Below are 23351 nucleotides of genomic sequence, written 5' to 3'. Positions count from 1 at the left end.
TCATTTAGACAGTCTACGTGTTCTTACTTTTGCAGGGGAAAATAGATGCTTTCTCAGTTAGAATCAGGATGTTGTCTATCACTAATGAGTAAGGGGAATGAGACAACAGCATGATCAGAAATGGTGATATTTTCAATTTCCCATCCCCAGCTATTTTCACCTGTATTTTACTGAGGTAATTATATCTTGTCCTGCGATACATATTGTGCCTATTCACAATAAAATGTGAATTCTTTATCTCTAGTTGGCAGGTTTCTCCAAACATCATAAAATCCTAATTCAGTTAACTTCATTTTAATAGGTTTTCCCTCAACTGATTTCTGAAAGACAGGGCAGATAGATTTATTCATGTCCAGTGATAGTGTGATGCTGAAGCCCACAACAATGCATGTGGTGTTCTAAGTAAATTGTGCAGAGATATCTAGAATACCAGCAAAGAAGGGAGCTCTGTGATTTAAAATGGGGAAAGACAAATCCCTGAAATTAAAATATGTCCCCCTTATCTTATCTCAGTGTAAGAATAAATTGATCTTTTTTATTTTACCAGAATAGCATTTAACAATTTTAATTAAATGAGGTAGAAAACAGCATCCATACTCCCATGCACTTTTTAAAGCAAATTAGCTTTACTCGCTATTGCCTGGATACATTCTACATCAGCTTAAATCATCTTGAAAAATGATAGACTGTTACACTTGCTAATTCTCAAGTAATCTATTAAAAATAATGGCTGAGTCAATGGGTATGAGAGAGCAGGATCTCCTATGGACTAATCATTATGTTGTTCTAGAACTGGCACCTAACTATAACTGTGATGGGAAATCTAGAAATGCACAGATTAGAAAGATAGTGGAAAGGAAGGGCGAGAAAGAAAGTCTTCCTCAAGAAGGCAAGGTGAAAAAATTGGGAAGACTGGAGTGAAGTGTAGAAAAGAGCAACAGTGTCAGAAGCAGAGGAAACCAGATTTGTTGAAGGCATACGGATGATAAGTTCTGACAGTACATACACAGAAATGTTGTCAGTTTTTGACTGCTATAAGTAAAAGTTTGCTGGACATGGTAAATCCATGAAGATCTATTGCAGAGACATTTATCCAGAAAGACAGCTTAACTGACTGAGTTCAAACACACCCTTGAACTTCTTTGGGACTAAACTAATTTAAGATTCAGAGAAGAGCAAGTGTGTGTTATTTGCCAGCACCCAGGAAGCGTTCAGTTCATTCAGTGCCAGGATTACGTGGTTTGAAAGTTGCATCTGCATCACGGATGGAACACCAATGTCCACTTTTAGCTGATGTGTAAATCCTGTAATGAGATGTTACTTTCATTCTCTCTACAACTAAGCAAGCATAAACAATTAACAAAATTCCCCATTTTAAAAGCCTCTTATTCCACAGAGTTTTGAAGAGTTGAGAGAGTCCATGACTGATTACAAATAAAGGGAAAGCCACTCAGTTATTGTAGGTTTCAGAGTAACAGCCGCGTTAGTCTGTATTCACAAAAAGAAAAGGAGTACTTGTGGCACCTTAGAGACTAACCAATTTATTTGAGCATGAGCTTTCATGAGCTACAGCTCACTTCATCGGATGCATACCGTGAAAACTGCAGCAGACATTATATACACACAGAGATCATGAAACAATACCTCCTCCCACCCCACTGTCCTGCTGGTAATAGCTTATCTAAAGTGATCATCAAGTTGGGCCATTTCCAGCACAAATCCAGGTTTTCTCACCCTCCACCCCCCCACACACACACAAACTCACTCTCCTGCTGGTAATAGCCCATCCAAAGTGACAACTCTCTTCACAATGTGTATGATAATCAAGGTGGGCCATTTCCTGCACAAATCCAGGTTCTCTCACCCCCTCACCCCCCTCCAAAAACCACACACACAAACTCACTCTCCTACTGATAATAGCTTATCCAAAGTGACCACTCTCCCTACAATGTGCATGATAATCAAGGTGGGCCATTTCCAGCACAAATCCAGGTTTTCTCACCCCCCTCCAAAAACCACACACACAAACTCACTCTCCTGCTGGTAATAGCTCGTCCAAAGTGACCACTCTCCCTACAATGTGCATGGTAATCAAGGTGGTAATCAAACTGTCTGCTGCAGTTTCCACGGTATGCATCCGACGAAGTGAGCTGTAGCTCACGAAAGCTCATGCTCAAATAAATTGGTTAGTCTCTAAGGTGCCACAAGTACTCCTTTTCAGTTATTGTACCTATTTTACACATGTAAGGAGTCTTGCCCAAGAGTCTATACATACTTGCTGCATATCCGAGAGTTTTTGGTTGTGTTGAACTCAAGTTATTTGATTTCTAACAGTATTGTAAATGTCAGCATGGATATACCAGAAATATTTGTTCCTCATCATACTTTAGCCCAGAACTTTAGTCTAGACAGACCCAGAGAGCTCTCAACTTCTTCTGATGCAGCTAGTTGGGAGGTCCATGTTCAAATCTGGTCTGAAGCACCCATGTACAAACCATTCATCCTGGCCGGCAGCAGGATAATTGAAAATCCAAGAATCGCTGTAACATTTAATCCTCTGTTCCATAGCAATGTTTCTTCTTACAGGAAATCTTTGGGTCTTTAGATTAAGCCCCCGATATTGTCTATTTTTCACCAATTTTCCTGTAAGCTAAAATACTGGGTATGTTCAAAATTTCATGCTGTCTTAGCAAGTTACTCATCTGCTGGTGCCAAAAAGGAACCTCCTTTCTCCTATATTGCATTTCACAATTATTTTGGGACATGGGCCAGTGTCACCTTTTTACCCCTCTCTGTAAATTATTATTACTGTTCCGATGAGTGGCAGCAGATGTCTAGGGCCTTGCAAATCAGATTTCCACTGGAAGAGAAATCAGTGGCTCGGAGTTTGGTGAATATAAGTGATCACAACCAGCATGTAGGCAATCTTCTCTTTCAGAACTCTCAGCTAAACACCAGTACCCTGGTCTCGGAGAGCAACTCTGCTCCAAGAATTTACTCTAGTTAGGGAGATCAAGGCAGAGAGCAAACTCCACACACACACACACACAAAAACCACACAGCTCCCCAAAAAAATTGCAATAGAAAACCAACACAGTATTTCTTCAGAGGCTAAAATCTTGCTTGTGCATGAAGAAAAAGGAATTGTAAGAGTACACTCTGGTGGCTCCTGCCATAACAATATCAACTAATCCCCACTACCAGAAGCAGGATACTGGACTGCCTAGTCTGATCCCATGCGGCAAGTACAATGTTCTTCCTGCCTATTATGAATAGCATTGCCAGCAACACTGAGTCAGCATCAGAAGTCACTATTTCAAAATCTTCTGCCAGAAGTACTCTGGGACAGACTTTTCTTCACAGTGTATGCTGGAAAATCTAGCAATCTGCTTTCATACTAAAATAAATGTCTGTCCTAACCTTCAAAGGGTTGATATAGAGTTTTGAATTATAGATCAAGCAGAAAAATTTAATACATAAATGTTAAAATCATTAAAGTAGCTTTTTACTGCAAATAAAAAGTGAGTGACTCATCCCAGGTCAGCTATCAAATGTATCAGTTTAGGTTTTTGCTTCATGAGTTGCATAAATCTTTTTGGTCTATCCTCCTGTCAAAAGAAATCTCACATCACTTCTCTCCCCCCATTATTACTCCCCCCGGTTTCTGAAAACATTCCACTTTAAAATTTTATCACAGGGTTTTCCCCCCCTAGGTTTCAAGAAGGGTTATGCTGAGAAGTGCACACAGTAAGGTTCTATTTAAAAAAAATTCAGCCTTACTACAGTAGGTTAAAAATAAAATAACTCAACACCCTGGATACCATTCCTGTTCTGAATCCATAATCATTTCTCTTTAAGTTGCAAAGTTTGATAGCTATTTTGCCTCAAAGTTTACGTGAGGTAGTTAGAGAAGCACATAGATTAAAATGGCATATGGGAAGCCTTTCAATCTGACTACTTCTCTGGGGATCCTTTCCCCTGCTTTTCTAGGAATGCTTCAACTCTGAGTCCATAATAAATGTGGCTATATATCCATAAGCTATTGTATAGCCCCAGAATCATCAAAGGGCTATGTCTGAAAAGTCTTGAGAGAAGGGGGACTGTTCAACTTAGAAAAGAGATGACTACGGTGGGGCGTGGGGCCTTATAGAGGTCTATAAAAATCATGAATGGTGAGGAGAAAGTAAGTGTTATTTACCCCTTCATATAATGCAAGAACTAAGGGTCTTCTAAGGAAATTAATAGGCAGCAGGTTTAAAAAAACAAAAGGAAGTACTTCTTCACACAAATCACACTGAACCAATGGAACTCATTGCCAGGGGATGTTGTAAAGACCAAAAATATAACTAGTTTCAAAAAAGAATTAGATTAGTTCATAGACAAGAGGTCCATCTTTGGGTGTTAGCCAAGATGGTCAGGGATGCAACCCTATACTCCAGGTGTCCCTAAACCTCCAAGCCCTGGAAGTTGGGACTGGACAACGGGATAGATCTCTCTAATTGCACTGTTTTGTTTATTCCTCTGTAGCATCTGGCACTGGCCACGGTCAGAGACAGGATACTGAACTAGACCATTTGGACCATTTGGCTGACCCAGTATGGCCATTCTTATGTTAGAGTTACTTGTGATGCATTTCCCCACCTAATTCTTTGGAGATTATGGACACACACCACTAGATAAGCAGATAGATGAAGAGTGAGTTAGCCTCAGACCTCTGATTGGGAAAATGCAGAAAGAATTTGTTCTTTTCTCTTATCCTATATCTACTCTATCCTGCTGGAAGGTAGTATCAATGATGCATGTAGTAAAATGGCTTCAAAAGCAAAATGCCAGATTCTGCCACCCTTAGTTAGGAGTATTACCTCATTCAACTAAGTAGTTCAACTAATTTCATTGCAGCTATTCACAAAAGCTGAGCACCCTCCACTGTGAGAATTCAGTAGGAGTTGAAGGTGTTCAACTCCTTCCAAGTTGAAGGTGTTCAGGTCCTTCCAAGATCAGACCTTCGATAAAGGACTAGTTGTCATAGGCAAGGTTTACAGAATATTACTCAGAATAAGATGGAGGGAAAGAAAATTGGGGGTCCTTTGGAAAAAATAGTATGTGATCATGTAATTAAATGAATATGCACAAGAGGATGAATTAAGGTTGCACAGAAAACTTTAATGCGGGTATTTCCTAACGTTTGAGGGTTTGACATTGCAACCTTAATGTTCGTTCAACTTAACTTCTAGTGTTTAATTTCCGAGTTTTTTTTCCAAAAGAAAACTTAAAAAAACCCAGATATTCCATCATGTGATATATATTGATACTTACATCATTCATCAACATGGGTTGGAACATTTAGAGTCACTACACAGACCTCTGCCACTTGAGCTAATAGATTAACTAATAGCAATAGTAGTTGTCATCCCCTATGTGGACCAGCACTAAAGGGGGATCAGACACACACTTTGCCAGTTTCACATATATTTGCTGACAGCAGGGGAATGGAGACCCTCAGGAAGCTTGGGTTCCCTTCCAGGCTTTGGAGGGGAGTGTTCTCTAGTGGGCACAGACTCTTCTGCCAGTTTCCTCCAATGTGGGCCCCTTCTGCCCTGTCTCCTCCAACCCATCCTATCCCCGCCCTCTTCCTTACCCTTGGATCCTTGTCCCAGTCCCATTCTCCTTGCCTACCCATTCCCAGTCTCTACTCCTCAGGCTTCTCATCTCAGTCCTAGTCCCCTCATCCAGCCAGTCCCAATTCTCCCCACCCCGCAGTTTCTCATCTGATTTGTCTCTCCTGTGCACACTGTGGCTCCCAGTCCCAGTCTTCCTCCCTGGGGTCCTCATCCAATCTCAGACTTCCCACTCCTCCCACCCCAAATCTTTTCCCTGACTCCTATTCCCAGTCTCTTTACCCATCCAGCCCCAGTCTCCCATTCCCTCCAGCTCCTTGCCCAATCTCAGCAGCACCACTACCTCCAGCCAACAAGCTCCCAATTCTCCCCTTTCCTTCTCCCCATTTCCCTAACTGGCTCCCAGTCTCTTACTCTCAGTTCCCCTCCCCTAGTCTCACATAACTCCCTCCCATCTAATCCAGTTAGTGTCCCCTCTGCATTCAAATCAGATGGCTTCCTTCTCCATGAAAGCTCCTTGCTCTCAGTTCTGGTGCACAGTCTGACCTTGCCCTAGAGCATCTGGGGGCACCCATTATGTAGAAAGTCCTTCAGAGCCTCCATGGCCCTGGGCTGGAGCATGCTTAGTCACTCTCAAGGGATGCTGCATACACGTTGATGCTGCAAGGGTACTGAGCATGCTCAGTGCGGATAGAATCTTTGAGATTTTAGCTGTTAAGGTCTAGCAAGACTCCACTGAGCAAGTGCAAATTGCTATTTTTCCAGAGGCATTTTATTTGCCCCTCTGAAAATCTGCCCAAATTTCACCAGCAAGAGGTCCATCCCTGACACAAAGGCAGTCCCGCTACTAAATTTCAAGCCCCTGCTCTAAAACATGGGAGGAATTAAAGCATTTCAAAGAAAAGGTTACTAGAAGTTTGGTTTTTTGTATTTTTTTATAAACATGGCCAAAACAAAGTTTTCCCTAGCCTTGTGGGCAGAACAGTTTGAGCTGAAATTCTCCAAAACTATTCCGCCTGAAGCAGGCACTTGGCATGGAAAAGTTCAGCCCAAATGGTTACATTTTGGCAATGTTCTAAGCAGATGAAAATAGGCTCTTGTAATGGGAAGTGTCAACAACCTTAATAGGTGATGTTAGCAGCCCTGCCTATTATATAGTAAGTGGCATGATGCCCCATTCTCTCCTGGTCTCTGGAGTTTTCTAAAATAACTCCTTTTGACAGCATTTTGTCACCAGAAAATTTTAGCATGCTTCATCCCCATTGTTTTTTTTTTTCCATAAACCTTTTGCTAGAGTGCGGCAGAGGCAATTTTAGGAGTGGGTGTATAATACATGATGTTCAGTACATGAGCACTTTGTTTGGCTGTAACCCAGTGTAAACCTCCTACAACTTACAGGTGCTTTGTGACCTAAAAACTTGGGGAATTCTATGTAACTCCAAACTTTTTTTTAAAATACCCAGTCCCACTTATCCCTTAATTATGCATGATCTCATTCTCTCACACACTCCCTGCCGTTGCTAATGTAAATCAGAAGTCTTATGCTGCAGATGAATTGAAGAAAGAATGTACAAAACAACATCCAAATCTTTCTCAAGTCTGGCTTCTCTCACACCCGCTACTGTTATGGAGCTACCTTGCTGGAATTTCTCGCTGGTGCTCTCACTGGCAGGTTGATGCTACTATAAAGGTTTTGATCCTTTTTGGGAAGTCGGCAGTGACCAAAAACGCTTGGAAAGAGCAACAGTGATAGACAATAACAGACCACAGAAGCAGTCAGAAGTTCTTTATGTACAAAGTGGTACTGAGGTTTGAGCAGGCATCTGGTCAGGAATCTTCCTGAACCAGCTCTGCCAAGATTTTCAAAAGCAGCCAATAATTTTGGATGTCTCAATTTCTGGGGTGTCCCAGATTTGAACTTAACCAGGATTGATTTTTCAAGGGTGCTCAGCACTTCTTGAAAATGAGGCCCTGCAAAAGTGTCTCAAGTCAGGCACCCAAATGAACTTTGAAAAAACAGGATCAAGATTCTGTACTGCCAGGATTTTGTTTCCCAGCACCATATTTCATTAATGGCCACTAAAAACAAAAGCAATTTATAGTATATTACCACCATGCCATTGACTGCCCCACAAATGTAGACTGCATTCAGTACTGAGCTTCTCAGTACTAGAGAGAAGCTGATAAACTGGAAAGAGTTAAGAAAAGGTGCCACAAGTACTCCTTTTCTTTTTAAGAATAGGAGTGTTACCTGACCGAGGCAGGCAGAAGGGGATAAATATTACACGAAAGACTATTTTCCCTTCTCCTCTCCCTGCCCCACAACCTAGAAGCCTGCAAAAGCAGAATTCTCACAAGAAAGTAGCTCATTCTTACAGAATTTACAGCCCAATTTTACCATCCAAATAGATTAACAGTTTAGATAAGCCCCCAAACTTATGGCTGTCTGAACCTTAATTTTTTTTTGAGTTTCACCCATTACTGTATAACAAAGAATGAGCATTCCATTGTTCAGTTAAAGAATAATGGGCCCTATTCTCTTCATACATTGGTGTAAATCAATTAAAGTAAATGGAGTTACACCAGTGCAAAAGTGACATGAGATCACAATCAAGTCCATAATATTTATATAAACTAAATTGCAGAAACTTAATGACAACCAGCTGATCTTTCCTGGAGAACCCAGCTGCTGTTGGATGTGACTGACTCCTCTACAGCAAGAATATTTCTTCGATGCATTTGTTACTATGATGCATTTCAGCTATTTACTTACGGAGTTGCCTTGAGGACAATGTCATTATTAAAGCTATGCTTAACTATCCATTTTCAACACTGCTTTTCACGGTGAAAAATGATAATCTTCTTCCTCCTCTCCTGCCCACTAGAAACTGAACACTTTGGCGGCAAAACTTCATTATTTTTGCAGCAAGCTGACCTTTAATCACCACCTTTCTGTTGCCGCCAAAACTCAAGAGAAAGAAAAATACTTTGGTATGGATATACCTGCAAGAGCTCATATCTGAAAACCCACTTTTCAAATTTGCTTCAATAAACTGGAAATGGTGGCGGTTGCATTAATTACTGAGCTGATTAAACACAGGCATACAACTAGTTTTATAACCAAATACTATTGCTTCTGTCCAATTCCACCAAATTCAAGCCCTTTAATAGTAGGGAATTCATGAAGCGTTGAAATTTGTCTACCCGATTAGTCAAATACATACATTATTATTTGTTTGGTTAAACACGGATACAGCACCTACAGACCTCAACTGTTTCAGGGCCCCATTGTGCTAGGAGCTGTATAAGCATATAGGGGAAGATTTTCAAAGGCACAAAGGGCAGATAGGCATCCAACTCCCACTGATAGTTAATGCAAGTTGGATGCCTAACTCATTTTTGTTATTGGTGCTGTCTCCCCCCTAGTCAATGACCATGCCTGCCCAGAAGACCTCTCTGTCTAAAAATACAAAACATAACAGGTGGCTCAGACAAACAATGAAGCTGTGTACATGTAACACCGACAGATCCCGGTTGTTGGTGGGCAGGATTAAACCTGGGACCTCTGGAGCTAAATGCATGAGGCTCTACTGCATGAGCTAAAAGCCACATGGCTGTTAGCTAAGGCTATAGCAGACTCAGTAATCTCTAAGTGGTCTTGGTGCCACTACATGGGATAGAACACCACACCCAGGCGGTGTGTGGGTTACATATGTGTGTCCGCACAATGGATGACTAGGTAACAAGATCATCAGGCAAACTGCACCTCTGACCCCATCCTGGTCTGTCCGAAGGCACCCACCCTATGTCTCTGGCCTCGGGCCATCGCCTACCTCTCAGAGTGGAATCACATGTTTTTTCCACTCAGACCAGGTCCTGAGTTGCAGCACGGAGTGTATCAACCATGATTTACCTCAGCAGGTCTGAACTTCGCCCAGCCCCTGCAATTCTGTTCCCAAGAGGACCGTGGCAATCAGTGACCAAAACAGCCTTCCGAAAGCAAAATATTATTTATTTAGAACAAAAACATTTGGATCAGGTCAGTCATCCCTTCACAGCCATTATGGTCACCAGCGATAACTTAAAATGTTCACATACTGAACAATTTCGCAAACACTGGTTTATGAATGCTCCACAGAGCCAAAATTCGCTGTGTTTTTTATTTGATGAAAAACTATGTAATCCACTCTAAGTAGCAGCAGCTAGGAAAGACAGTAGTTTAGTTAGAAATTATTTTTTCATTTCTAAGGTGTAGGCATTCACTGAGAGGCATGAGAGCAATGCAGAAGATTAATTATGAAAATGCACAAATTATAGATCCAAGGGCATTTCTGCACAGGTATTTGTGCGATGGCTTTAGTGGCAGCTGGAAACAACGTACACAAACACCTAAAAATTATTTTAAAATATCTGATCTGCAAGACACGCTAGAAACAGTACCTGATCTGTGAGAATCCCTGTCTATCAGTGTGTGCTCAATTAGTCATATTGTACATGAACAACTATATATTTTATATGTGCAAGTCAGTGCATCTTAGTGAAAATCAAAATCCATCTATGAATTCACCAGCTATTTGTCATGCCATATATTGGGCCTGATTCTCCTATCATTTACACTGGTTAAAAATCAGAGTAACATCAGCGTAAGGGAGAGGAGAACCAGGCCCACTAACTACAGAGGAAAAATGACCCAGAGAGGTTCTTTCCATCTAAAATATTGTAATCCATTAAATGTAGGCAACAGGTTTTTTTGCATCCTCCTCAAGTGCTTGGGCTGATTAGCAAAATATAGATCTCAGCAATTTGATATGATTCTGAGGGCATAAGTAGGATTTCAGTGGTCCGTAGACATTTTGTTGGTCCTCTGCATGGAGGACCTCATGCAAAAAAAAAGAGTTTTCCACCCATCTATTTGTTTTAGAATATAAACAGAGCATGCAGCTCAATTAATATGCACAAAACACAAATCCATTAATGAATTGCATTTTGGTGCAGTAAAAGACGGGAATTAAGATCAGCTTAAATTTTCTTATAGGCTTCTTGCTGATATGGTGACAGATAAAAATTAAGCATGCAAGGAAGTTGTATTGGACTGTCCAGATTCTGTTTATATTCAATCAAAGTAGCCCACTTTATCATGCTGCTCTTGACACCGCTGCAAAATAGATAACAGCTAAATCAGTGATTGTCAAACTGAAGTAACTGTCAGGAATTAAATAGTGTTGCTGAATAAAAGCCATAATTGAAATGCTCAAAAAACCTCCAAAAACAATGCTGGAAACTTTAAATGACATTGCAAAAGCATCAAAAGTCTCTGATACAGCAGAGGAATTGAGCAGATTGGTTGGGCAAAATGTCGTCAGTGGAGTTTTCTTGTACCTTATTATACCGAGACATCTGGAACACTGCAGAGCACTGAATTGACTATTTACAACATTCTGACCTTGAATATCATTGTTGCATTAATGCAGTCTATTCATGGGAGAAGAAACAGTCAGTTATAAGGTCAGAGGAAACATAACAGATTTTCGTATTCAGAATTGTAGATCTATGAAAAAAATAAGACTGGTATAGAACATAAAATAAGGTATTTGTCAATAATAAACCCAGATCTACAGAGAACAGCATTTTAGATAGCTCTTTAGATATATTGGTTAAGGTATAATGCATTATTGATCAAGCATTGTAAGAGATTTAGTATAGTTTCAGTGCTCTCACTATGCTGTCATTATGTGATACAAAACACTCTCTCGAAAATACAGAAGTTTCTTGAATATGAATTTTGATTGCCCCACCATATGCCTTATTAAATGAGTGAATTGTAAGCAGTAGAAATTCAGAATTTGGTATTCATTCAAAAGAAACCAATTTGAGATTCTCAAACACTTCACTAACAGCAAGAGATTGGCAGTATATAGGGTGAATATTTCACATTCTAAAGCTTACACACAAACACACACCCTCTGCAAGTGCTAATGAGTTCTCTCTAGGATGGAGATCATTAAGTCAACATACTGAAGCACAATGGGTAATGAAAGATGGAATTTGTTCACACTCATAAGAGTTGATGACGCTAATATACATGAGTACTTTATTGAATTATGCAGCGTACTTTCAGCATCTGGAAACTCTTCCCTTGGTTCTGTTTCTATCAGTATAAAACTTTAAATACCTGGTTAGTGGCACACATATTTCAAATACATAGTTCTAGTTTGATGATCATCAGCTGAAGTTACTCATATAGAACTAAGGCATATCTATGGAAAATGCTGCTAAAGTCTTTTGTCCAGTGATAGATGTTAAAAACAAATTACAGTGGGACTCCCGTTCCCTAGATTTCAGGGGTGCGAGACCATCTACATGTCTATGCGAGACCTGCCCCTGCCCCATGGAAGTAAATATCAGTTTTGCCATTGACTCTCGTGGGTGTGGGATTAAACCCTTGAAGCATTTCTCATTAGGGATGAGAGTGTACCAGTAAGCATAAAATGAAAAACATCCGCAAACTTAGCTACATTTTTAAAGCCAACCCCCTTTTAAATTAAACAGTTGGGAGGAGTGGGGGCACCAGAATTAACATCAGAAACAGATTAGGATTTGTGCTGGTAGGGACTTCTTTTTGCACTGATTCACCCTGGTGCTCTGGATGGAACCAGCCAGCCTTTTAGGCTGTCAGTTTCTACATGCCTCTGTCACTGTTAGCAGTATTATTTTTCTCAGCAAATAAACCAGCCTTCCACATCTAATTGATTCATCTTGCTCTCTGTTGGCCTTTCTCCCTTGCCACCAGACAAATTGCTTTGGAATTAATTCCTGTAGCTTTTCCCCCAATTTCTCCTCTAATTTTTCTCTGTGTGTTTTCCAAGTCTTGCAAATTTTTCCTCCTTCCTCACCTTTGACATACTTGTACTAAGTCATCACAGATTTCTGAAAGTTTGTCATTCAGCTCTGGCAGATGTGTGGCACACAGTTCTCCCATAGAGACCCAACACCTACACAAGGACTAGGATTTTCAGATGAGGCTACAGAAGTTAGGTGCTCAATTTCCTGGACATTCAATGCAGCTGAATGTCTAATTCCTATTTTAGAAATAAACATCACAAACTTCAGCTCCCATTATCAGTATGTATCACACTGGGGAGCAATGTCTAATATGGGCATAAATCCATCAGCTGATGGATTGCATACTAGTGGATTACTCAGCAGAAAATTGAGAGGAAAAGAAGAACATAAGAACAGCCATACTGGGTCAGACCAAAGGTCCATCTAGCCCAGTATCCTCTCTTCCAACAGAGGCCAAAGCCAGGTGCCTCAGGGAATGAGCCGAACAGGTAATCAAGTGATCCATCCTGTTGCCCATTCCCAGCTTCTGGCAAAGAAGCTAGGGACACCATCCCTGCCAATCCTGGCTAATAGCCATTGATGGACCTATCCTTCATGATTTTATCTAGGTCTTTTTTGAACCCTGTTATAGTCTTGGCCTTCACAACATCCTCTGGCAAAGAGTTCCACAGGTTGACTGTTCGTTGTGTGGGGGAAAAAAAAACTTCCTTTTGTTTGTTTTAAACCTGCTGCCTATTAATTTCATTGGGTGACCCCTAGTTATTGCATTATGAGAAGGAGTAAACACTTCCTTATTTAACTTTCTCCACACTAGTCATGATTTTATAGACCTCTTTTATATCCCCCCTTAGTCGTCTCTTTTCCAAACTGAAAAGTCCCAGTCTTATTAATCTCTCCTCATACGGCACCCGAGCCATACCCCTCATTTTTGTTGCCCTTTTCCAAGTCCAATTTATCTTTTTTGAGAGGGGGTGACCATATCTGCATGCAGTATTCAAGATGTGGGCGTACTATGGATTTATATAGAGACAATATGATATTTTCTGTCTTATTATCTATCCCTTTCTTAATGATTCTGTTCGCTTGTTTGACTGCTACTGCACATTGAGTGGATGTTTTCAGAGACCTATCCACAATGACTCCAAGATCTTTCTTAAGTGGTAACAGCTAATTTAGACCCCATCATTTTATATGCATAGTTGGGATTATGTTTTCCAATGTGCATCACTTTGCATTTGTCAACATTGAATTTCATCTGCCATTTTGTTGCCCAGTCACCCAGTTTTGAGAGATCATTTTGTAGCTCCTCGCAGTCTGCCTGGGAGAATGAAAAGCCCTCTGATCTAAACCCTCCTGAACATGGGAGTTAAAACTCCAGATCTGTATCTTAATTTTCCCAAATGTCAGTAAACTCACACTCATACATTATAAGGATAGTGTAAAGTTGTGAACTTGGATCTAAAGGTTGTGTTTTAGACCCATCCTTCTTTGCAAGCTATTCTTGGCTTGCTGGATACTTAAGTAGTTCCAGTTCCAGAATTCAGCAGCCTTTTCTTTATGATTTCATAAAACCAGTGATCATACTCAGCCCTTTAAGAAAAGCTTCTCCTAAACACCTGAGGTCCACTGGAGTTCAAATCCCTATACAGTCATACTCCGGTCTGTAAAGAAAGTGTGCCACAGACACAATTACTGCCAAAAATCTTACGCTAATGCATGTGTGCCCTTCAGAAGCCAGGACTAAAACCGGAGTCTTTCTGCTCCAGTACTGTAGGCCGCTGCTACCCATACTAAAAGAAAATCCCTATAGGCTACAACAGTAAGCCAGATCCTCTTTGTGAGCTACGCACTAGATGGCAACATCATTCTCTTAAAGTAATAGCTAAATAGAAATGTCTCCATGAATTTGCTTTACAAATAAATAAAAGTGTGTGTATATATTTTACACACACAGAGTTTTTGGAATCCATACACAACTTAAGGTACAGCTACACTGCAACTGGGGGTGTGCCTGCAGCAGATCTACCTGAGCTAGCTTTAATCTTGCTAGGTTGGGTACCAATAGCTGTGAAGCCATAGTATCCTGGATTTCAGCCTGAGTTAGTGCTCAAGTACGTACCCAGGGTTCTGGCCAGGCTTGTACAGTCTTTGCTGAAGCTCGTACTGCCACAGCTTCACGGCTATTGGTTCCCACACTTGCTAGATTAAAATTAGCTCAAATATGTCTACATATGCTGGAATCACACCTCCAATTGCATACCCAGTACCATGCCAGTGTACAAGAGTCAGAAAGTGAAATTGGCTATAAACAGATGACAAAATGGACCAGCCTTCTTTCACCATCCATTTTTATACTTTATTTGCTTTGAGTGAAGTGACCCAGGAAACCAAAATAGAATACATGGGAACAAAGAAATTGGAGATCACTGTGGCCCTGCACCTTGTGCAGTCATTTGCACCAGTGCAAAATGGGTGTCAAATGCTACCCAGTCAGAATGGCAACATTTTGCACCCGTTTTGAACTGGTATAAATGGTCTATGCAAAGTGCAGAATGGTGAATGAGGCCCCAATTTTTAAAAAAATCAATTTTAATATTGTAAGGTGATGGCAGTGCATTTAAAAAACTGTACATGTTTTTATTCTTCATGGTGTCCTTTCAATCCTGTTTAAGTAGCTAGAGCTCATGTTGTTATCCACTTTTCAAGTCATGGATTACATGCAGGACAGTCATTTTTCATGGGAAAGCATTTCCTTACCACTGTGTTGTGCAGCCGCTGTTTCTTGGCAAGAGGTAATTTCAGTGGAATTAAATAGCTCCAGAGAAATTATACCAGTTTTATGGCATATTGCAAGAGATAGTGTGTATTAAAAACGAGAGTAATGACAACCTACTTCATAATGACTGTTCACAGGTAGTTGAAATTATACATTTCTTTTAATCCAGACAGAGTTTTGACCATCTCTGCTGCATTTATTTCCTTTGTTTCAAGATCAGTAGTTACTCCTTTCAAAAACATAATGAATGTCACATTGGATTATACAACCTAGCTACATCTGTTCTCTCTTGTTTTCTAGAAATTACATTCACTGTATTTCACAGCAGGAACTCACAATCAAGATGCTGACTATTGCTCCATGATAAATGTCACAGATGAAGAAATGGTCCAGTGCCAATGTCATTATCACAGTTCTGGCACATCTCCTTGAACAAGGTCTCTTATTGCTCATTGCTTTAATTGGACAAAGGTAGCAAATGCTCTTTCAGAATCAAAAACTTTCAGCCAATACAATATTTGTATGAATCAGTTGAAAAGTAATGTTGCAACTGTCTTAATTTACCTAGTACATTTTCCTTTTCAGTTTTTTCTTTGAAAATCTTTTTTTAAAACCACTACTAATCGTCATAATGCTTTCTTTCCTTAGGTGTTTACAGACTTAGAACTCACATAAGTGAGTAAATTTAAACAGGTTAGTATAGCATTATACTCAGTGGGTCTACTTGCATGAGTAAAGTGCTGCATTCAGGCTTTTAATACACAAGATGTTTGCACTCACTACTGAAATGCAACCTCCTCTGGGATGAAATGTGCAGTTTAAAAAATACACAGCAAAATTACAGTTTAGTTTTAAGGCTTGATCTCGCAAAGATTTACATACAAGTAACTTTTCCTCACGTTAAGTTCATGAAGAGAAAGTTACTCACACACGTAAGTGTCTGCAGGGTCAGGCTTTAAGATAGGAACAAGGAAAGAATACTGGACCAAGTTCTTCAGTCCACCCCTCTGATCCTGAGCAGGATTAAAGACAGTCAAGTCTCACAGCACAAATCAGAGTAGTTTGAAGGCTGCCCTGAATTATGCCATGGGCCATTCAGACAGCTGGGGACCAAACAAATGCTGGGGTGCCCTGACCACTCATTTTCCCTGGACATGCTCCCTATATTGAGGTGCAGGGTGGAGGTTGGTGTAGGTACCCAGGGGTATCCCTAGCTAGAGGGAATCACACCAGACCCCGATCTGCCAGCTTCTAATGGACCAGAGAATCTGGCCAGAATTGCGGTAAGCAGCATAAAACTACTGAGGGATATAATCTGAATTGGGCTGCGGAGTTGTTAGAAATCCCAGAATCTAATGCTCAGAATCTAATTCCCTAAACTGGGGGGAGAAGTAGATATGATGGAGTGTAGGGATAGGGTCCAGAGTGACCTAAACTAGAGGACTGGGCCAAATGAAATCTGATGAGGTTCAACAAAAACAAGTGCAGATTTCTGCACTTAGGAAGGAAGAATCCCATGCACTGCTATAGGCTGGGGACCGACTGGCTAAGCAGCAGTTCTGCAGAAAAGGACCTGGGGATTACAGTGGATGAGAGTCAGCAGTGTGTCTTTGTTGCCAACAAGGCCAATGGCATATTGGGCTGTATTAGTAGGAGCATTGCCAGCAGATCGATGGAAGTGATTATTCCCCTCCATTCAGCATTGGTGAGTCCACACCTGGAGTATTGTGTCCAGTTTGGTTCCCCCCACTACAGATGGGATGTGAACAAATTGCAGAGAGAGTCTAGCACAGGGCAACAAAAATTATTAGGGGGCTGGGGCACATGACTTACGAGGAGAGGCTGAGGGAACTGGGATTATTTAATCTGTAGAAGAGAAGAGTGAGGGGGGATTTGATAGCAGCCTTCAACTACCTGAGGCGCGGTTCCAAAGAGGATGGAGCTCAGCTGTTCTCAGTGGTGGCAGATGACAGAACAAGGAGCAATGGCCTCAAGTTGCAGTGGAGAAGGTCTCGGTTGGATATTAGGAAACACTATTTCACTAGGTGGGTGGTGAAGCACTGGAATGGATTACCTAGGGAGGTGGTGGAATCTCCATCCTTAGAGGTTTTTAAGGCCCAGCTTGACAAAGCGTTGGCTGGGATGATTTAGTTGGTGCTGATCCTGCTTTGAGCAGGGGGTTGGACTAGATGACCTCCTGAGGTCTCTTCCAACCCTAATATTCTATGATCTCAGCTTCACATCTCATCCAAAAGATGGTGGGTAACATTTTTGAAAGCACCTTAAGTTCCTAAGTTCCATTTTCAAAATTGACATTTCCCAAAGGGGAGGAGGGGCGGGAATATAGAAGGCCACATCTAGGCACTTTTTTTCCTGACCTCTTTATCCTTTGCAAAGATTTCCAAATAGAGAGGTGCCTGTAGCCATCCAATCCAGGCCTAAATTTAAAATTTATACAAAAGTAGATTGCAAGGAGGTGGACCAAAGGGCTTTTTATCACCAAGACTTAATGTAGTTTCTCCATTGAAGTGTAGTCTTTGTATCCCCAACATATGCACTGGGTTTAACAAAGTATGGGAGATTCTTCACTCTTGAGAAACTCCCTGCGATGAAAAGTAAGATCAATGCACAGTACATCTCTGGTTACCATTTGTTATGTACTCAATGCAGTGCTCACTCTGCCAGAAGTACAGTAATAATTGCTTCATGTCCTTTGACCCTTATTGAAAAGGTTGGCTGTGCTTATGATCGTTTGTACCACGCTTACCCTCATGGTAAACAGCAAGTTTCTCTATAATTGTACTGACAGTTCTCCAAATAGTCTTCACTTTCTTGCCATAGATTTTGTAAGCTGAAAGCTGATACTGAAATTCTTATTTATCTCTGTCTATGAACTATGGGATTTTTCCTTAAAGAAACAGGCAATTATTTTAAATGGGGAATGCTCTGAAGAGAGGCAAAAGTCAGTTCAAAGTTCTTTTTTCAATCAGGAACACAATCCTCCTTGCGGTGACAGAAACAATTTGATACTCCAGCAAAATGAAAACAAAAGATGGTTGAGATTTTTGAAAACCATCTACAGGATTTAGACATACATCTCCCATTAAGATAGTAACAAATCTGGGAAATCCAGGACTCCCCTTAGCCAGCTTTGCTTCATTGTCTTGTGAGAGATCTACATATGCTTTCTGTCCCTTGTGCATATTGCACTAATTATGCTCAAGCTGTTACAAATTTTTTTCTACAAAGGAAATATCCTGAGTAAATACCTGACCCTGTGGCCAGTATTCACAATTGCTATGGGAATTCTGTTTAATAAACATAAAGGTAGCTGTTGTCATCATTATGTATCTTTCAATTTGACTAACAATATAAAGGATGTATTTAACAGATAAGATTACATACCTAGTAGACAAAACTACAGGCTAACTGGGTATACTTGTCACAAATCATAAAGGAGAAATGGAGCATACATGTGTTTCATATTGACTTGCTATGCTTCCTGGATGTTCTATGTAGGCCTATTGCTGGAATTAAATTCTTAGCAGATAAATATTCTTTGGCAATAAAATGAAGTGGGGGAAATTTAGTCAAGTCAACTTCAGCAACTGTGATGTATACAAAGGTTTAACAAGCAAGAGCCTGAAAACAATATTGAGAGAGTAGGATGGTTCAGTGGTTAGGGTACTAGTATGGGACTCAGGATGTGCAGCTTCAGTTCCTGCTTTGTTCCACTACAAACTTCCTGTGTGATCCTGGCCCAGTCAGTTGAAAGGAATTCAGGTGTCTTAAAATGCAAATACTCAAGATATTTCAATGGGAGTTAAGTGCTTCTCAAATCCTGCTAGGCTCCCACCTGCGTCTTTAGATGTCTAAATACCTTTTAAACGCTGGCTCTTAGGGTACATCTATACTGCAGTTCAAGTGGGGTTGCAGACTGGATAGACATACCAGCCCCGGCTTTACTCTATTGAGTGTGGCTAAAAATAGCAGCCGAGATGCAGAGCCTGGTGTACACAGGCTAGCAACTGAAGTATGTACCCAGGGTTCTGGACTGGTTTGTACAGCACACACTGAAGATGCAACAGCATGGATTTCAGTTCTTTATAACTGTGCTAGCTAAAGTAAAACCTAATGCAGGTCTGCCTGCCCAAGATGCAATGACACCACCGATGGCAATGCAGACATACTAAATCTCTCTATGGTTTAGTTTCCCCATCTGTAAAATGGGAATAACCGCACTTCCCTACCTCACAAGGCTGGCATGAGGATAAATACATTAAAAAGAGGGATAAATACATAAAGTGAGGCACATGATGTGAGCTGTAGAAATACCTAAGACTGATATGGAAAAGCAACATTACAGCCATTCACAGTAAATCATGAATTTCTTATAACTCACCATCTTGAGTAAAAACAAAGAAAAAAAAATCAAAGAAGTCAGCAAATAGAGTCCAAAGAAAATTATAGGACACTATAATCATTACTATATAAGGAAACTTTTCTATATGCATGAATTATTGTGTCTTCTACCATGTTGTCCATTAAAAAATATATGATCTTTGGTCATAGAAAATGGTCACTCAAAAGCTCAGGGATTTGACTCATCTTTTCTAAAGGACATTGATAGGGTGGAGGGCTGGGGAGAAGAACAATAAAACCACCATATTTGTCTTTTCAGTCTTACTATGATTTTACTATTACTGCTTTTGAATGGGATGTTTTTGGCCATTTCAAACTAAGTTTAGATTTTTAAGCTTAGTTTGCATCACAGCAAGTACTCTCCTCAAAACTGGTATTCCTATTTTCCTTCTTGCTTCCTACTCTCTCCATGGTCTCATTTCTTGCCCATTTTTTCCTTCTACTTCACAGGCTTATAAGAAATTCACTTGACCTCGTCACTTTTCTTCCCTTCCTTTACTGCTATTCCCGTGGCTGTAACTCTACCCATCACCAACCCTACAATATTTCCACAATTTGTCTTCACCCTTTCATTCTGCTTTATGCCAAAATCTTTACTTGTTCATGCTTTAGTTACTTCCCTTTTCCAATTCCTGAAGTTACCTTTTCCATGGCTGCTTGAAATCTCTATCCTCTAAACCCCAGGGAGATCACTCCTGATCTCCCATGAAGCAGGACTATGTTAGCCCAACTTCTTTACTGACTCCTTATCCATCACTGAATTTGATTCAAGAGTTGCCCTCCTAGTGTTCAGAACTTGCCATGGCCTTGCCCTACTATATACACCTCTCTGAACCCATACCACTGCCTCCACCACCCCCAAGGCAAGTGAAATTCACCCTTTACAGATGCCAGCAGCACATGGTCTATGTCCAAATGCAGTTCCATTTACACCTTTTTTCAGTGACTTAAGCAACACAAGGCCTTTCTAGAGCCCTTTCAGGTTCTTAAGAGAAGAATTTTAATTAAAGAAAAGGTAAAAGAATCACCTCTGTAAAATCAGGATGGTAAATACCTTATAGGGTAATCAGATTCAAAACACAGAGAGTCCCTCTAGGCAAAACCTTAAGTTACAAAAAGAGACAAAAACAGGAATATACATTCCATTCAGCACAGCTATTTTACCAGCCATTAAACAAAAGAAAAACTAATGCATTTCTAGCTAGATTACGTACTAACTTTTTACAGGAGTTCTGAGCTGCATTCCTGATCTGTTCCCAGCAAAAGCATCACACAGACAGACAGACCCTTTGTTCCTCCACCCTCCAGCTTTGAAAGTATCTTGTCTCCTCATTGGTCATTTTGGTAAGGTGCCAGCAAGGTTATCTTAGCTTGATAACCCTTTACAGGTGAAAGGGTTTTGCCTCTGGCCAGGAGGGATTTTATAGCACTGTGGACAGAAAGGTGGTTACCCTTCCCTTTATATTTATGACAGATGCACAAAATGACACCAGGTCACATCACCCATTCCCCTGTGCCACTTCCTCTTGTTAAATGCTTCCTTGCAAACCTTCCTCACACTTTACCTGGAGTTGCACTTTAAATGATTTTGTAACACTATAGATCACAAAAATCACTGGATCATATGCTTCCCTCAGTTACAACTGTTGCCTGAAATGCAGTTCCATGAATAAAAATATGAGAAGCAGTCAGCCCATTATATTGTATGAGTGATTTAAAAGAATCCCACAAATATTTTAGCATGGCAACGATTGCCAAACCCACATTTTTCAGCAGTGCAGTGTACTAAAATTATTTTTTGTCTCAAGGGCACAGGTGTAAATATGCACACTATGGATGACTGACACAACTGTCTTGAACCTCAACATGAACAAACCAAATGTACATTTTGGCAGCTTCATGTGAGCTTGGATAAGCACCTCACCTATGTCATCCACATTCGGATCTGGTCCATTGAATGCTCCCATACATTTGTTGCTATCCCATCAATTCCATCCAGGTTTCAACTGCTCTGATTGCCACCGCTGGGTTGACTGCTGAAATCTCGTGCATGCCAAAATATACCACACAGAGAGAAAAAAAGCAACCCAGGATGTTCTCTTGTGCCCCGCTCTGACCTGGGGAAGCCATGTTTGAGAATTAAGCCAGCCCAACAGATTTGCGTTGGACTTGCTAGCACAATATAGCTGCCATAGAACTGCCTGGGATAATAAACCAGACCTTGCCTTTGGGTCTCTGGAGGGAGGGAAAAAGAGAAGTATACTTGTATCGGAAGGAAAAGGCAGCAAGGACAGAATCAGGTTCACTGTGGAAAGGAAAGTGTTACATCCTCCAGAAAGTTAGTTGTAATATGGGAGGAGGACTGTAGAGTTAGGGAGCTAATCGAGAAGATGGTCAGATGTAGTATATAGGAACAGGGCAGTATCTTTTTAAACAGTGTGGGAGTCCTCCTGATATACACTATCTTCTATGTTGTAGAACCGCCTCCTCCCCATCACAGAAGCTAGGCCTTGCACATTTGTGTATATTTAGTAAAAAAAAAAAAAAAAAGTTATTTGGCACCAGCTTTACCCATGTGGTTTCTCATATTGTTTTTTGTTATGTAAAGAGCAAAAGACACAAAACCGGAGAAAGAAAAAAAAAGTCAGAGAAAGAGCCGGGACCAAGAAAAAGGCAAGTAGCGAAGACATCAAAAGTTTCAGACAAACTTTCCATTAGCAACTTAACACTTTAGGACTTGTCCCAATTGAACCAAATGTCGGAACCTTTAGCTGTTAACACATCAATTGCATTGACTCCATTCTGTCCGTATGTTCAAGCACTTTGGAAATATTAGCAACATGTACCTTTTTAAAACAAATGTTCACCTCCTTTTGGTTTTAAAAGGAAGAAATTGGGATGATTAGCTCTTCCCCTAAAATTGGTTAATGTGTCTCTTCCACCAGTATTGTGCAGATGTATTATAATGACCTGTCAGAGTGACAGTGCTGTGGTTATGTAGTAAAATAAGGGGGTATTGGAAATTATAGCTTCTGAAATATTTGGAGTAGGCCCAATGAATCTCAGGTCTGTTAAGGTTCCTCAGGCCTTTATTTTTAACTAATTATTTCTGTCATTTTGGCCACCCATTTGGGGCAGTCTTTGAAGGAGAGGAAGCATTAAAACTAACTATGCCTCCTTGAAATACAAATATTCACTTTTGGAAATGTAAAAGGACAAAGGGCAGAATAGACTTACTGGCAAAAAAGCATGAAAGGAAAAGATACATGCTGTGTCATGCAGCCTGCTCTTAATGAGGCCACTGAATAAAGTGATATGTTGTGACTAACATTAGCTTCCAATATGCTCCACTGAAGTGAAGACTTGGCTAGCTTTGTTGGGTTGCCCTCAAAGTTATACAAGTATGATAGAATTCTAATTATGTAGTACTAGAAATAAAGACAGACAAAAGAGTATATAGGTATTGTAAAAAGGTATGAACATCAGTTCCATACTGTTGAATTTCACTCTGTAACAAATGCAAGGCCAAAGTGCTAATTATTTCAGGCCGGTACAGGACAAAGAGTCTGTGCTGGAAAGTGATAAGAACTTTGAGGAAACAATGCTGTTCTTTAAAACAATACCCTGATGCTCTTCCCCTGCGGGAGCCCCTTGTCATGCCATGTAAATCTTGGTATCCAAAGAGGGAAAAA

This window comes from Caretta caretta, chromosome 9 (assembly GCF_965140235.1).
Source record: "Caretta caretta isolate rCarCar2 chromosome 9, rCarCar1.hap1, whole genome shotgun sequence".
NCBI classification, from domain to species: Eukaryota; Metazoa; Chordata; order Testudines; family Cheloniidae; genus Caretta; species Caretta caretta.
Note: the sequence above shows the minus strand (reverse complement) of the source record.